This window comes from Rissa tridactyla, chromosome 23 (assembly GCF_028500815.1).
Source record: "Rissa tridactyla isolate bRisTri1 chromosome 23, bRisTri1.patW.cur.20221130, whole genome shotgun sequence".
Classification (NCBI taxonomy): domain Eukaryota; kingdom Metazoa; phylum Chordata; class Aves; order Charadriiformes; family Laridae; genus Rissa; species Rissa tridactyla.
This window is the reverse complement of record NC_071488.1, coordinates 1,168,283-1,184,995: the sequence shown is the minus strand read 5'-3', so window position 1 is coordinate 1,184,995 and position 16,713 is coordinate 1,168,283. Positions and strand designations below refer to the sequence as shown.

Genomic DNA, 16,713 nt, shown 5'->3' with positions numbered 1-16,713 from the left:
GAAAAACCCACCCCACTATCGAATGAAAACGTGTCGCTCTTTGAAGGCTGATGCTACGGATCGTAAGTTGTCAAGAAATACTACGGCGGGCTGGGATTATTGTGTGAGCCGCAAAGAGAAACACTCCGCTGCAGCCCTGTGGAGGAATTTTTCTGCAGGTAAGAAGGAAAATACGTAGGGCCTATCGCGGAGATTTCATCAAGAGCAGAAGGTGCAGGAGGCTTTAAAGAAACACACAGCCCTAAATACAGCCTCAACAAAGAGAAAAGAGCTGACAGAGCCTTTAAAAAAAAAAAATTCACCGAGCGTAAAAGGAGAAGTCATTCATAAATCGGGGGGTGAAGCGAGGCTTCTCCCTGCCACTCAGATGCAAGGGAGGGGAATTAAAAAAAATAATAAAATAAGACAAAGGAAATATTTTAGAAGACAAACCGTGCGGGCAGTTTTCGGCAGGAGTGGGGAGCTGTCTCTGGGTTGCAGCAGACCGTAAATTCTTACAGTCGTTTCGGCGCAAACTCGTTAAAACAGTTCTGCTGTTTCCCCTTCCCGTGGCCGGCTCTGAGCGCTGGGAGACACCCGTGTGTCCCCCCCCCGGTGGCTTCCTCCCCCCAGCCATCCAGAAGGCAAATTAATACATGAACGGGCAAAATACTCGGCTGTCGTTTTCTGATTCTAAGAGTGCTGTGGTCGGTAACGGACACAACTTCCAAACTGATTCACTGGATAAAATGCCAGTGGCCACAGCTGCGGGGGCGGGGGGGGGAATCACACGGCTCGTGAAACACAACCCTGGCCCCCCCCGGCCCCGGGATTTACAGCCCCAGGTTGAGTTTTGCCCGGTACGAACCCAACGGGGCAGCAAAGGCGCTTCTTCCCCTCTCCCACCTTCCCCTCCAAAGTTTGTGTTTTTAGCAAAGTTAATTTCTTAGGAGGGGGGGTCACCACTGCCGCTGCACCCAGCGCAACAGGCCTTACACCTTACCCCATAAAGGCATTTGCGTGGGGAGAGGAAAAAAAAGCTGCTTCTTGCCCCTCGATGGGGGAGAAAAAAATAAATACATATGAACCCACTCCTCCTGCTTCAGGGGGATCGCGTGCACTAGGGAAAAGCAGCCTGGTCGGGAGAAAAACAGGGATAGTAAAGGTAATGGGGGGAAAAGGGGAGCGCTGGCCTCCGTCCTCCTCCTCCTCCTCCTCCCGCCGGCCGGGCTGAGCTCGCCGGGGATGACGCAGGCTTCCTTATATAATGCGCCGCGATTTCCTCGACTGCGGGCCCTGCCTTTGTGGGCGCCGCACGCTCCTGCGCGCTGGCGGCCAGCCACGCGCGCCCGTCAGCTGGCGGCCCCCGGCACCCAGGGGCGGGGGGGGGGGGGAATAACATATAACATTAATAACATAAAATAAAATAAAAGGGGATGGGGAGGGGGGTGCTGTTACAGCAAAGCATCAGCACTACAGACAAAAGGAAAAATAGTAATTATTATTTTTGGGAATTTTTGAATATAATCAGCCTGCCCGTGCAGCGGGGAGGGTCGGATTTAGTAATTCCAGCGGAATAGCGATGGTAGGAGGCTGGTGGGGGTTTTTTTGGGCGGGGGGGAAGGGGGAAGGGATCCTCTCCAACAGCAAATACAAGCAACAGTGCTAGTTGTCTCCTTAAAATATTCTGTAAAGACATTACATTTAGCTGCCAAACTCATGTTAAAAAAAAAAGAGAGAAAAAGCAGATCTGATAATCCATAAAGAGCCTTTTGTCCGTTTAAAAAAAAATAAAATTAAAAAAAAAAAAGGACAGTCTAAAGAATACTTACAGGTACAATATTCCTGCTGCCTCCTCTAGTTGTCAAGAAAATTAGGGAGAAAAGAAGGGGGGACGGGAGAGCCGGGGAGCGGGGACGGCGGAGCGGGAAGGGGGGAGAGGAGGGCGAGGAAGAGCCAAGCTTTTTTTACGAGGAGCCCTCTCGGAAGAGCATGGGCGGCCCCGCGTGCCATCCCCCTCCAGGGACCTGCAGAAACCCTGTCTCAAAACGGGCACTTCCCTGCCAATCATGCGCTGTACTGTTATATTAAACAAAAGAAAAGGGGGATGCTTACTTTTACCCATGATGCCTCGCGGGGCAGGGAAAGAGAGGAAAAAAAAAAAAAAAAAAAGAGAGAAAAAAAAAAAAAAACCAGTTGCAGCCGGTTTGTAACCTCAGGACATGGAATTATCTCTTAATTTTTTTTTTTTAATTTTTTTTTTTTTTTTTAAGTGGGTTGTGGTATAAGAGTCAGTTGGCTGCCGCCCCCTCCCTCCCCCCAGCCGCCAGCAGCCCCTGGCCCCCCGCCAAACTTTGTCTTCATTCATGAGAGCTCCTTTCCTCTGATGGTATTTTAACTGTTTCCCTCCCGAAAAAAACCCCGCCGGGGTCCCTTGACGCTCTGCACGCCCGGCCACACACATGGGGCTCTGCTCACCCCCCCACAAAACATCCCCCACCCCAAGGTGTCATAGAATCGTGGAATGGTTTGGGTGGGAAAGGACCTTAAAGACCATCCAGTCCCACCCCCTGCCCTGGGCAGGGACATCTCCCAGTAGACCAGGTTGGTCAAAGCATCCTCTCCATCACTGGTCCCAGTGAAGATGCCGAGGGATGGCGGCGAAGCCAACTGTGGCATGAGGTTGGCTGGAGGAGAGCATCTGCATCGTCCCTGCTCGCTGGAGGAGAGCATCTCCCCACCCTGGGGCCAGCAGAGACTGGGCTGGAGCTCCAACCAGCCGTGGTTTCAAACATCCACATGGTTTTGAAGACGCCGCCTACAGGTTTGGCTTCTCATCTTCATCTTCTCATCATCACCAACCTAGTGGCCTTGCGTGATGGAGAGACTACATCAGTGGACAAGGGAAGAGCTATGGATGTCATCTGTCTGGACTTCTGTAAGGCCTTTGACATGGTCCTCCCCAACATCCTTCTCTCTACATTGAAGGGATGTGGATTTGATGGTTGGACTGTTTGGTGGATGAGGAATTGGTTGGATGGTCGCACCCGGAAGGTGGTGGTCAACGGCTCAATGTCCAGATGGAAATCGGTGACAAGTGGCGTCCCTCAGGTGTTTGTAATGGGACCGGTGCTGGTCAATATCTTCATCAGTGACATGGACACTGGGATCAAGGGCACTCTGAGCACACTTGCAGATGACACCAAGCCGAGTGGTGCGGTGACATGCCTGAGGGACAGGATGCCATCCAGAGGGACCTGGACAGGGTGGAAAAGTGGCTCCGTGTGACCCTCATGGGGTTCAACCAGGCCAAGTGCAGGGTCCTGCCCCGGGGTGGAGGCTGGAGCCCCTCTGCTGTGGGGACAGGCTGAGAGCTGCGGGGGCTCAGCCTGGAGAAGAGAAGGCTCCGCGGAGACCTTGGAGCCCCTTCCAGTCCCTCAAGGGGCTCCAGGAAAGCTGGGGAGGGACTCTGGAGCAGGGAGGGGAGCCATGGGACGAGGGGGAAGGGTTTCACACTGGAAGAGGGGAGATTGAGATGAGATGTGAGGAAGGAATTCTTGGCTGTGAGGGGATGAGCCCCTGGCGCAGGTTGCCCAGAGAAGCTGTGGCTGCCCCATCCCTGGAGGTGTCCAACGCCAGGTTGGACGGGGCTTGGAGCAACCTGGGCTGGTGGGGGGTGTCCCTGCCCAGGGCAGGGGGGGAACTGGATGGTCTTTAAGGTCCCTTCGCATCTAAACCCTTCCATGAGTCTGTTTTGTGGGAGCCTCAGATGAGTGACTGCCCCTTGCTCAGCAACCAGGTACCTGCGGTTGAAGCGCGTTTGAAGGTGTTGGTAATTCCTGCACAAAGCTGCCGCCTGCAATGGCGGGAGCTGCATTCACGGGCCAGGAGGTCTAAACCCTCTCTGTTAACGGAGTCGGTTCAACCATTTTCCAAAGCTGGTGAAGGGACAGCTTAATCCAAAATCCAGCACAAACGGGGCTGTGCCAAACACGGAATGGCAATCGGCGTCCCAACGGTTCAGATGAGAACGGTCTGTGAGACCCGGCGGCTGAAATAACCCGTGAAACGGGCACCTTCCATTTTGGGTTGCAAATCACAAAATGGTGCTAATCAAAGGTTAACAAGAGCACGAGCGTCAATTTGGAGAGACTCCCCGCATGTAATTAGTATTAGTCCTACACTTAATTTATTTGTGGAGCGAGCAGAAGTGACCCGACTTACAAATTACATCTTTTTCAAGATAGCGCACACAGGTTTCACTGGTTTTACACGCTGAAAGCATTATCAAATCATCTTCTAAAAATAAAGCCATTACACAGCGCACAAATAACCATGTAATCTATAACACCCAGTAACTATCATGCATTCAGCCAACCTATGGGCTGCAGAGAAGCCGGTAATTAAGCAGAGTCTCAATGCCACTCCGAGCACTGGTACTACCCGAGTTTGCCTTTATTAGATAAAACGGAACAATTTCGTTTACAAAGGGGGAAATAACTAATTAGGCTTTAATTACATGGTAGTTACCATAGATTTATAAACTAATGAGTTGGTGGCTTGGGCCCCAATAAGGTTTATTTCCAGGCTGTGTCCACCAAAGATGTGCAGACCAAGTGGCAGGTCATGGGAGAACCGAGAGGAGAAATGTGGGATAAGAAATTGTTTTGTTTGTTGGGGGTTTTTTTAAGAGATAGCCCAAGTGCATTATGGCTGAGAAGTCTTGAGAAATCCTGAGGTTCTGCTTGAAGAAACGATGTGGTTTGGGGTCTTGGGGCACGGAAAAGAAGGTATTACGTTGAGAAACCTCTCTCCATATGGCGTGAAGAAGCCGTTTAGGTCTGATCACAGACAAAGTTGACCCGCTCTTCATTTAAAACCCAGAACTGAGATGGTTTTGCTGACTGTCTCTCAACATTCATGTCTAAGCAACATGTCCTCGGCTGCGGGCCTTTGCAGTTGAAGTTTGGTTCCCCAACACTGAGTCCACGTATGATGCTCAGGGCAGCCCCAGCCCTGCCAACTGGTACTCAACTGGTCTTCACTGGGATCACCCGGGCACTGCAGCCCAGCCTCGCAGCTCATCCTTTCTTCACCATGCCATGGAGAAACATCAACTGGTACCAAGGAGGAGACTGCACGACCCCAGGTGCATCCCCCTACAGAAACCTCCATCCTACGCTTCTTTATCTCACCTCCTCCTCGACAGCAGCTCACCGCCACAGAAAGTTTCTCCAGCATTTTCCTCTGTCCTCGGCCGTTCCCATTCTCTGATTTTTAGGACCGTTTCATGCTTTTTCCGTACTCCCCCATCTTCCTCCAGACCTTTCATCCTTGTTTTAAGGCATGCGGAGATTCGGCAGAGATGAAACTTTTTCTAACAAATTAGGGGTGGTTGGAGATGCCTTAGATCTCTCCTCCTGTCCGGTCCTTTCTCCCGCTGTTTCAAGGCTTCTAAAAGATCTTTATGGCCAGGATGGGGAAAAGTATTGGTAAAACATCACTGGACTGTTCGTTTAATTGAATTTTAGGGTCCTTTCATAAGGACCCATCCTCTGGGTGCTTCTATTTCCAGTATGAAAAGGCCTTTGACGAAGTCTGTGAAAGTGCTAACAATAGCTGCTTTTATGCGGCTCTGTTTCCCGAACCCAATTCATTATCTGCAGGTGATCCATCGCTGAGAAATCTCTCCCCATTCCCATCAGCTCTGCCGGGTGATTAGCCCACAAGTCCCCATCTTCTCTTCATTTACGCTTTTACAGTGATTCTTAAATATACTACACAAAGGACGGGTGGCCAGGGTCTCTAGGGCGGTAAACCTTCAAGCTTTCCCAGGTAACTAATCAGGAAGGTAAGAAGAAGCAGCCGACCAAAAAAGTAGGATGCGATCACCTGGAGTTAATGTATTGGGATGAAATATTTGGAAAGTTTGAATTATAAAGTCACTTGTTAAAGGACTAACGTAGCACGTGATGGCAGGGTGAGGTTTAGTCCATGGCGTGACTACCACGCACCAGCCAAGGAAACGACGACGGTGCCACAATGCCAAAATAAGCAATAAAATTGGCTCCCAACACCGGGGACGAACGATGAACCCATCGCATTGAACCGTGCAGGAGAAGGGGGTAAGAGATGAAGAGTAGAGGGAGAGTGTGAAGGTTCAGGCTGGCACCGAGGTTGAGCCCAGAAGACTCCCAACCCCGGTGTGAAGACGGCAGGAAGGCCAGACACATATTCCATACACAAATCCATTCTAGGAAGTTATGGCAAGAAGAAAGCCCACCATCCAAAGAGCGGTAAACGCCACGACAGTCATTGGGGGCAGAAAAATATTTAACGACAACACTTCTACTGAATTTTAAGTTCAACCAGAACTAAACATCCAACGACAGACACTTGTTGGTGGTGTAAATATAAAAATAGTAATAAAGCCAGCAATTGGAAGCCGTAACACCCCTGTAGCACTTAAGGCCGGGGACACTGGCAGCATCACTCCTGTGTCACCTAAATCCTGCGCGGAATCTCCAGGCGGAACCAAATGATAAAACGCAGGTCAGGACACACGCTGGCATCCGTGCTGCTGGTATTTCAAATGAACACATCTGAAGACAATGAATTTCTCCTAATCATTTTTCTGGGGAAAAAACAAGCCTGGTCCCGTGGGCTGTCACGGCTCTTCGTTGTGCTGGGACGCAGCGCGAAGTCTCCCACCCCGCAGGACCCAGCGGGGACGGCGTTCCGCAGCCAGGCCAGCCGTGGGAACGGGGTGGGTTCCACCAGGACACATCTATTCCCTCGCTGCTTATTCCCCACCTGCCCTTTGGTTATCGATCTGGCACCCGAGCTGCCTCTTCTCCAAAACACAGGGATCCTGGACCAAATCCCCTCCTCTTCATGGTTTTTTTTCGGACTTACTTTCTTTCCTTCCTTCCTTCTCATTAGCTAATAGCAAGCAGATGATGATCACGATCATCATCATCACACAGCTTCAGACTAACAAGTACTCTGAAAAATATTTTGGCAAAACTGGAAGACAATGATATTTTATTTATTTTTTTTTTAATTTGCTATTCAATACTACTCCAAAGCCTGCTAATCTCAAGGCAAAGGAACTGGTTAACAAGGTTTCACCAGCAAACTCTCAGGAAGCAGAACAACGTCCACCAGGAACAGACCCCCCAGGACTGCCTCAGCGTAATTCACTTACTTCATCTTCTACGGGCTGCGCACAACCAGCACTACCTCACTAAAATTCAGTGGTTTACCCCTCTGAAACCAACAATTCTCTCTAAAACGCAACACAACCAAGGCTGAGATCTGTCCTGTTGAATTTTCCAGTGGAACACCGAGGTTGGGTCTCCTCGTTCGCTCACTTTTCACAGGGATTTTAACAGACGGGCCGCCCGTCCCTGACACCACGGACCGGCTGTAATGCCATATTTTCCCCGCGGTGGTGTCCCAGCGGAAAGCCAAGGGACAACAGTCCTATTTCTATCCCCACCACAAAGTGTGGGACGCCAACCACGGCCAGCAGCTGCCCACTTCCCACTCCTGTCCTGGTCAGCACCCAAAGGTAAAACTAGCCAGCGGCACTCTGGGTCCACGGCTTTCCAAATGAGAGTAAAGCAGGTACAATTGGCATAAAAATGCCAGAGTGAGAGCAAAACAACAAGAAAAGCCCATACAGAGAAGAGGAAACAAGGAGTCTGGCGGCTGCTGGTGGTCCAACCAAGCCCATTTGCAAGCCATGGAGAAAACAGGCTCACCGGCACACCACAACAGCCAAAACTGCCCTACGGTGCCCAGCAATTTATCAAGGCATCCCTGGTGGCTTGCGGCAAGCTTCCCAACCCGTCATTCCTTCAATTTATCCAAACGTCAGTGAAATACACTGACTAAATACAGCCAAACCCAGAAGGGAGGTTGGTTTAAAACAGTTTTGCTAAAGAAATTCAGGATGTGATCTTCCATTCCATTAAAAACAAGCCTACGAGCATCTTTCCCCCCTGTTTCAGCGGGCACGCATGTTGTTCCGGGGCTCCTGAACACGCAGCGTCACATTAAACTGGGGCCTTCAAACGGAGAGCGGAGACTCCGACACGGACACCAAAGTGCCACTTTCCTCCTGGAAAGGTTTGTTGGTTTGTTGAAATGGTGGTTGCCGGGACTAAAACAATAAGCTATTGAAATGCCAAAGCGGGCTCACGCCGCACTAGTAGGTATTTAAAATTGTCAGGTCTCCAAGATTAAATTAGAATCAGGGACTTTAATAAGCAGCAAGTTAAGGAGTGATTCATAGAAGGGGAAAACGCATTAGGTTTGGACTTATTCAACAACGAGGGACTATTACCAAGCAACCATTTTGAAACTCTCTGAAAGTCTGCATCTGTCAGATTGATTTCCTTTCACTCCAAATTTCCTTTGCAAAACTAAAAAAAAAAAAAAAAAAAAAAAAAAAGAAAAAGTCTAAAGAGCATCATCTCTTGGCTGGTGACAAAGGTCAGCCACACTGCGCGGGGCGTGAGAGGAGCCGAGAGCTTCCTTCCAGACACGGCAGCAGCATCTCCACCCTCGCGGGGACGCCTCGGCCGCCCACGCCAGGTAATCGCTACAAACCCCCATCCAAGGACTGGCTTTAAACTGCGAGCAAACTGGGAGCCACTCAGCTGATGCCCAGATTTCCAAGCCCCGGTGCGGACCTTCGCTCAGCCACCTAACCAAGACAAGCGATCCGACTTTTAAAAAACACTTCACAGCACAAAACTTAAAATTCCCCAGGATTAGGCAGCAGTAAGGACAAGTAGGTTTTCTACCCGATATCCCGGTCCCTCGCTAACCGCAGGCAGCTGCTGGAGCGCAGACGGGGGAACTACCCCTGCAGATGTCTAACGACGCTGCGGAGTTTCATTAACTTTACGCCATTTGTTTCTGGGGAGGTGCGCAAAGCTCTCAGCGACTGACCGGGAAAACAAATATAAATAAATATATATATATATATAAAAGAACCATTTTTAAATGGCAAAGTGTTTAAACTCAAAACTCCAGATTACAAAACAAAACCACCCCAAAACATTATGATTGGCGAAGCACATGGGGCCTTCGAGATAATCTCGTGCCCCCTCCCTCCCTCAGCTCCTCTCAGCAGCGAGGAGTTTCAGCTCTTTTCTCTTTTCAGGGACTAAGTTAATTTTATTCTACTCAAACAGTGACTCTGCTGCAGACAAAAGGAGAAATGAAGACCCACTGCAGTGAAACAAGTTTTATAATTCATTAAAGCGAATTATCTCTCTCCTCCTACAAACTGTGTTAGGCAGTTGGGAAAAGGAAAAAAAGGAGGAAAAAAAAAAAAGAAAAAAAAAAGACAAGCAAACGGTTAAACCCAGAACTCAGCAGCAGCAAAACTCTGGTGGGAGGAGGGTTTCAGGTTATCCATCTCCCTTCCCGGCTGCCTTGAAGCAAGGATGCGACACCAGGGCGCAGGGCGAGATCTTTCGCTTTTCAAGTCTTCGTGCCGGGATGTCAATGGGAAAGATCAGTTTTGGGGAAAAGACGCAGATGTAGTTTCGGACGAGAGGCCTTTCAGGAGGACGCATCCCCCTTCCTTGCTGGGAGCTTGAAGAAACACCCTTCCCTCTGTTTCCCTGCTGGGAGGGACACGACCAAAAGGTTATTTGGGCTCGGCAGAAGAGGGATAAAAAGCCTGACCCCAACACACGAGCTCACCAAGAGAGCAGGGAGAAGTCTGGCCTCTTCCCTCCCAAATCCCATTTCCACAGCTTCCTTCTCAGGATCCCTCCACCCTGGGAAGAGGAGGGATGCGCCCACCTGCCCCCAGGGAGCCCCGGCCACCCGAGACCCCAGTATCAGGCCCGAAAAGAGTTGGGTGGGGAAAGGCGACGCTTGGCGACACCACACGTAGAAGAGTTTCTATTCCCTGCAAATATTTATCTTTATGCAGGTTTGGTGATAAAGATCCTGTTTCCAGCCCCCAACACCGAATCAGAGCATTAAATGGAATGAAAAATAAGTATTTAAATGTTTTGTCTTTGTGCACAGAAGCACAGAACTGCTCTGCTCCCAGGACAGGGCATAACCCAAAGCTGCAGGTCCAGGAGACGGAAACCAGGCAATAAACAGCGGCACCCTCTTCCCGAGGTGACAGACGGGTTTTGGTCAGGTCTAATCCCAAAGAAACGGGACTCCTGCATTCATTTTCTGAGATGCAATGAAAATGAGGCCTAAGTCCAGGATACTCTGGAAAAATACACTTATTGGCTCCAGGCGGTTTGAGCTTATGGTCAGTGCAATTTACCCCAGCAGCACAAGCACAGCAGCACCAGGGTGCGGAGCAGCGGCACCGCTACACTACAACGTCCACAACCGGGTGTTTTAAGGTATTTTTAACTCTTCCATTAAACCGAAGGGCAGACGGCCATGAGTTATTATATTAGTAGCCCCCACGCAGCCGTACCGAGCTGCTCATTTGACGCAGGCACCCGAAAGGCAGCCGGGACACCGGGAGTGAGCACGCCCCAGCCGCCCCGACGGCACTGCGCGTTCGCATATTCAACAGCGGCGAGATTTGCCTTTAAAGCCCAGGCATGAAAAATTTACCCAGGAAAAAAGAACTGCTCCAAGAACGCCAACTGCTGTGACAAAACCCAATAAACTAGAGGAAACGTGTGGCTCGGGGCTGATCCTCTGGCACCTCCGAGCACAAACACCTTTCCCCCTTCCTCGCCACTCCCTGTTGCGCCGCAGGACCGGAGGAGACGCAGCTCATTTCAGCCTGAACAGAGAAATCCTCTGGTTTTCTCTTTCCATCACCACTTTAATGGTCTTTTAATGCCTCTTTCTCCCTTCTTGCAACTCTTTCCATCATCCATCAGGACGCTCCCCCGACCTCGAGGAACCAGGCAGGGCTTGCGAGCGACGGCTGCCTCTAATCCACCATCAGGACCCTGAAATGGGAATATTTCAGGGTTCAGCCCCAAAATACACACTCAAACCTGAGCACCGGCACCCTCCATCCAATGAAAGGCTGTCAAGCCATCCCGGCACGTGCCTAGCTCCACCGGAGTTGGCACCACCTACCTGGAAATATGAAGCCAAAAGACTTAGGTGCAGGATGAAACAAAATGGATGCGGCTCCACAGGACCAACACGCAACGGTCGCCCGAGGCTCCGTGGAAAAAAAGCCCCCGAGGCTCTTAATAGACTCCTCCGCACCGGTCTTCGGTCTAATTTTAGAGAGGAGGCTTGGAAGCGCCTCTCCTCACACCCTCCGAATTCCAAATGCTGGTCTTCAGAAGGATTTCAGGCATATTCTGGATACCATTATCACAAATACCCGGGTAATATTCCGCATCCAAGGGGCAGAGTTGCAAAACCAATCACCATTCAAAGTTTAGCGTTATTCCCCTTTCCTCAATACAACTTAAATAATCCCATCTTCGCGAGGGCTGAGAGCGAGCAATTAGGAGTGATAAGTCACATTTATATGAAAATCGTGGAGAATAAAAAAAGGAATAAGTCCCAGCGCTGTGGTCTCTTCCCCGACCCACGTCCCATGGACGGGACGAGCTTCCTGAGGTCTGTGCACCCAACGAGGCGCCTGATAAACCTAAAACCAGCCGACCTGGGACAATTACCCACTCCAGTTTTGCACAAGAGCGTAAGGCGACAGGAGGGAACTGGTTAGTCCCCGCAAGGAAGGCTGGTTCCCAGTTTAGCCAGAGGTCCGGGAGAAAGCAGGAAAGCTTGGGATGCTGGGCTGGGGATGCTCAGGGAAGGGGGAACATCACCACCATCTCTCCAGAGGGAGCTGGAAAGCACCGGGACAAGCGCCAGGGACGAAGCTCCACTTTCAGGTGACCTAAACTTTATGTCCATTCGTTTCCAGTTTTAACAAAACAAAAAAAAAAACCAACAAAAAAAAGCACGGAGACAAGCAGCCCCACACATCCACGGGCGACCAGCACCTTTGTCATCCACCCTAACCGCACCGTGACAGTGCAGGCGATCGTCCGAGCCCCCGAAAGCAAGACCCCGGCCGTCACGTATTCGTCAAAGTCCCAATTTCAGAGCAATGTTCTTTAAGGGAGAAAAATAATTTTAAAAAAAAAAATCTCTCTTTTTCTAATGACCCAGATAAGCTTTTCAACTCCAGCTCTCACAATAAGGACGTGCCACGGCAAAGCGAGCCTCTCCCCAGGCGGACGCTCCGCTGGGATGCGTGCAGGCACAGCGATGCGCTTTTCCACCGCTTTCCTCGGAAACCTCCCTAAGAAAGCGCAGCCAAGGCGGAGAATATTTGTGATTTTTTTTTTTTTTTAAATAGCCAAATTACCTGAAATACTGAAACCGGTCAAATCTCTCCATAACAGTGAGGGAGAGAAACATGGGCTCATCGCAACATCTCACTTCCCAGGCCCCGTCGCTTGGTGCATCGCCCCGAGATGCTGCAAAGTTACGGAGCAGCGATAGATCATCCCACGTGTTTAAAAAAAACCCTGCAAAATAACCTACATGCAATGAAAAAAAAGGCACAGCAAACGAAACCTCAGCCATCTGTAACCCGGCTCCTCTGAACCAACTCGAGATTAAGGAGCAGAAATCCACCAGTCTCCAGGTGAAACCCAAAAAACGCAGCTTTCCACAGAGGGAATCGCTCATGGCACTGAGGCACGACGGAAGCAAAGGGATCCCCAAACCCCAAAGCACCAGCGAGGTCTCGGCACGGCGGCTCCGTGCAGAAATAAGTTTCTTCTCCATCTTCCAGCGCTCGATCCAACGCTATAAAACTGCAGCGGCATGTGGCACGGCCTGATAGGTTGAATTTCTGCGCGTGAGGTGGATAGCTTTACACGGGATTAGATTTATGACCAATTTTTTTTTTTTTTTTTTTAAAACAGAAATATTTTGCTATGGTGCCTCGGCGCAAACACGATGCAGAGCCGTGTGTTCGGCGCCCACACATCAGCAGCTTTAAACACCACCCAAACCAAGTGCTCCATTAAAAAATAAAAGTCACTTTCTGTGGGGTAATGCGCTGACTTGTAAAAAAAAAAAAACAAAACAAAACAAAACAAAAAAAAACACACAAAACCAGGGATTTTTAAATTTTTTTTTCCCCCCACATCCCTAGTTCTTGTTATTGCCAAAATGTTTTAAAAATCAGTGATTCTTAGGATCAAGCAGTGCAACAGGACTCCTTCCAAGCCAGGATGAGGGGGGCCGCTCGCCAAAACTCCCCCCTGGCTGGCTCCCAAAAAAGGGCAAGTTATCCCGGGTTATCCCAGGTGAGTGAGTTATCCCAGGCAAGTCAGTTACCCCCCTGCAAGATCAGGGTCCAGTGAGCGGTTTGTAGTTGGGGGGGGCGGGGGGGGAGGGCGCACAAAGCACAGAGAATTGTCAAGTAACAGGGAAATAAATAATAACTAAAAAAAAAAAGCTTCAGTGATTGTTTTTCCTTAAAAGCTGAAGGGAGCAGCCAGCGATGAAAGCAGCTCAGTGAATGAATCCGGGAAGCTCCTCTCATTTAAATCCCCCCTGCATCTTCCGAGCGGTTGCTCACGAGCCCCGTGCTGCTCCCTCGGAAGAAAACATTGGCAGAAAAGACACTTTCAAGAGCATCTTAAGTTTAATTAACTCTGCCAAGGAGGTATTTCTCCTTTTCCCCTCCTAGAAACATGTGAAAGCAGGCAGCGATCCCTTGCCCGGTGCCGGAGCAGTCAGGAGCACGGCAGGGATTGGGATGCTCCAAGAGGAAGCGGGGGCCACGGCCGTCGGGAGCCCGTTAGCCGTCGGAAGAGGAAGCCAGGCCGCCCCGGGCACGGGCAAACCGCAGCGCTGCGAAGATGGATGCTCCCTGTCAGCCGCACGTCACATTCGGTTTCACGCAGCCTCGTGATCAGGAAAAGCGCCGAAGCGAAGGTTGCACCTCGCGCGGAAGATCTTAACGGCTCGGAAACCAGGTCGCCGGCACCCGAGACGGGTCTATTTTGGCTCTTTCAGGAGAACCAGGAACGCAACAAAAATTCCAGGCATGCTCCTAAATCGCAGCGGGGCAGGGGGATCCCTACAGACACCCGTGGAAGGGCATACAAGCCCCGTTTTGGATAAGGTGCAAAGGGGGGGGAAGGCACCCGAGGGTGCTGGGCCCCAGCGGCACCCCGGCTCCACCAGCCTCCACGCGAGCTGGAATCGCATCTGCCCTCGGTGAGAGGAGCATCCAGCGGTGTGCCAGAGCGGAGCAGCAGCGGTTGGAGGGGTGGGGGGCTCTCCCTGCACGCAATCCTCCGCCGGCAGCCAACCACGCACAAATCCTTCAAAAACCACCGTCCTCTTGAACCACGCGTTGTTGCAATCCTCCCCCAGCCCCCACCGAAGAACACCGAGAAATAAGAGTCAAAACCTCCCACACCTTCTTCCAGAAGGACGCCGTTCCCCATGGGCTCGTACCCCCTCCCTTCCTCCTCCAGCCTGTCAGCAGCTGAGGCAGGCTCAAAAAAAAAAAAAATAAAAAAAAAAATCCCTTTTCGGGGGGGGTGATTTCAGCAAACAGAAGGCGAGGAAGGCAAAGCAGCTAAAGCGAATCGATACGATCACATCCATATGCTGTCGCTCTTCCTCCTTGCTTTCAGCTACCCTCCGCTTGCCCAAACCTCCTCCTCCTCCTCCCCCCTGCCTGGCAGAGCACACCCCCCCGCCATGAGAGACCCTTCTTTCTCGGCGCAGAGGAAAAGGGAGAGCGTTTTTAAACACCTCGAACACTCTTATTTTGGGAAATTGAGCAAAGGAGAGAGAGGAACCGTGCCACCCGGCTTCCCAAACGCCAAGCGAGGAAGGGCCCGTGCCTCCCCAGAAGCAGCATTTTCATCACCCCCCCGCCAACGGCGAAAGGGGTGCGGGCAGGGCTGCCTGCACTGCCCACAGGGAAGCAGGCGGCAGATCTGGACTCTCTTGTTCCACGTTAAAGCAGAGATGTGAAAGTTTTCCTGGCTGCTCCCCCCCCGCCTCCTGCTTTTAACCAGGGAAGAAGTCGGGGGGGTTGGGAGGAGGGAAGCAAGGAGGCAGAATCCTGGAGGGCAAAAAACCTGGTTTCCCAACCGGCGGCAGAGCAAGAGAGTCGATCGCCCCTTCCCATCGCCTCCCCGACGAGGAAACAGGGAAACACCGCGACGGCAACGCAGAAGGAAATGGGAATCGCAGAAGGAAATGGGAATCGCAGAAGGAAACCCGGCAGAAGAGGAGGGAACAAAGGGGGGGTCCCCTCTGGGTGCCGGGGGGAGCAGCGAGCCCCCAGCACCCCCATCGCGGAGGGCTGCTCCATCACAGCATCGCTCGCTGGCACTCCCCACGAAGCAGCGAGGGAAGATGGGGTGGGGGGGAACCCCGCTCCCCTCAAACCCTCCAGGGGCGCAGAGAGGCGGCTGCTCCCACCCCGCTCTGTCGCCTCTGCTGAGAGGGAGGCAGCCGCCCCCTCCCCGCTCTCCCCTGCCCCGGGGACCCCCCACGCACAGCAGGCCCGGAGCCAGGCGGCGCCCGCACCCCACTTCCCCACCGCCCCCGGCCCAGCCGGTCCCCAGCCGGGCAAGGACCGGCCCCCCCAGCCCTGCAGCGAGAGCCAACACCCCGTTTTACCACGGGGTATCCCCGCCCCCAGCCCTCCTTGCCCACTCCCGAGGGCTGGGCCAGCCCCTGCCCCCCACAAAACCCCTTGGGCTCTGCCACCCCCAAAACCCTGGGCTCTTCCCCCTGCCAAAAGCCGGGGTCTGAGCCCCTGAACCCCCCCTGAGCTCTGTGCCGTGCTACTGCCAGCCCCAGAAGCCCTGAGCCCTGCCCCCCAAAAACCCTAGCCTTTGCCCCCCCCAAAAAAATCCTGGGTTCTGTCTCTCTCCCAAAACCCCCCAGCTCTGCCCCCCCCCCGCCCCCAAATCCCTGAGCTCTGCTCCCTCAAGCCTCTTTTGGCTCTCCCCCCGACACCTAAATCCCAGAGCCCTGCCCTCCCCGCCCCCCAATCCCTGGGCTCTGCCCCCCCCCAAAAATCCCTTGAGCTTTGCCCCCCCGAAAACCGCTAGGCTCTGTCTCCCCCCAAATCCCTGAGCTCTGCCCCCAAAAACCCCTGGGCTCTGCCCCTCCCAAATCCCCTCAGCTCTGCCCCCACCAAATCCTTGAGCTCTGCCCCGCCAAAGGCACACCGCCCCCCACCCCCGGCCGCCCTCAAACCCCCCGCGCTCTGCCCCCTGCCCCCAGAGCCCCCAAGCCCCAAGGGTGCTGCCCCCCAGACAGAGACACGCCCCCGCTCCCCGCAGCCTCCGGGCTCGCCCCCCCCCGACCCCCAGGCCTTGCCCCCCCACATCGCCGGGCCCTGCCCCCCACACACACACCAGCCCCCGCCGCCGCAGCCCTCACCTGGCTCAGGGGGCGCCGCCCTGGGGGCCGGGGGCGCCGGTGAGTGCCCTGGGGCCGAGCCGGGGCCGGGCCGGGCCAGGCCGGGCCGGGCGGGCGGAGCAGACGCGGCGCCGCAGCCACCAGCCGCCGCGGAGCGCAGCCGGCACCACCACAAACAATGCCGCTGATTGGGCAGCGGCCCCGCCGCTCTCCTCCCGCCTCCCGACCCCAGACGCGACGCCCATTGGCGCGACGCGCCGACGGACGCGGCATCTGGCCAATTGAATTCGCCAGGTCCCTCAGCCTGCCGGCCTCCCTCTTTTGATTGGCGGGCGGGCG

At 52.9% G+C, this 16,713-nt stretch overlaps 1 protein-coding gene across 8 annotated transcripts in view; it reads right to left on the bottom strand.

Annotated features, from left to right (window-relative positions):
* Positions 1–16,525, bottom strand: part of GATAD2B (GATA zinc finger domain containing 2B) — a 42,949-nt gene extending 26,424 nt beyond the window's left edge. For 5 of the 8 annotated variants that reach the window (XR_008463381.1, XR_008463382.1, XR_008463383.1 and 2 more), the window contains exon 1: positions 16,396–16,525. The gene's annotated coding sequence lies outside the window, so the exon portion shown is untranslated. Of the gene's footprint in view, positions 1–432; positions 452–1,811; positions 1,830–16,395 lie in introns of those variants that run through there. The other 3 variants (XM_054182588.1, XM_054182591.1, XM_054182590.1) reach the window with 3 other exon arrangements.
* Positions 16,526–16,713: the final 188 nt, after the last annotated feature.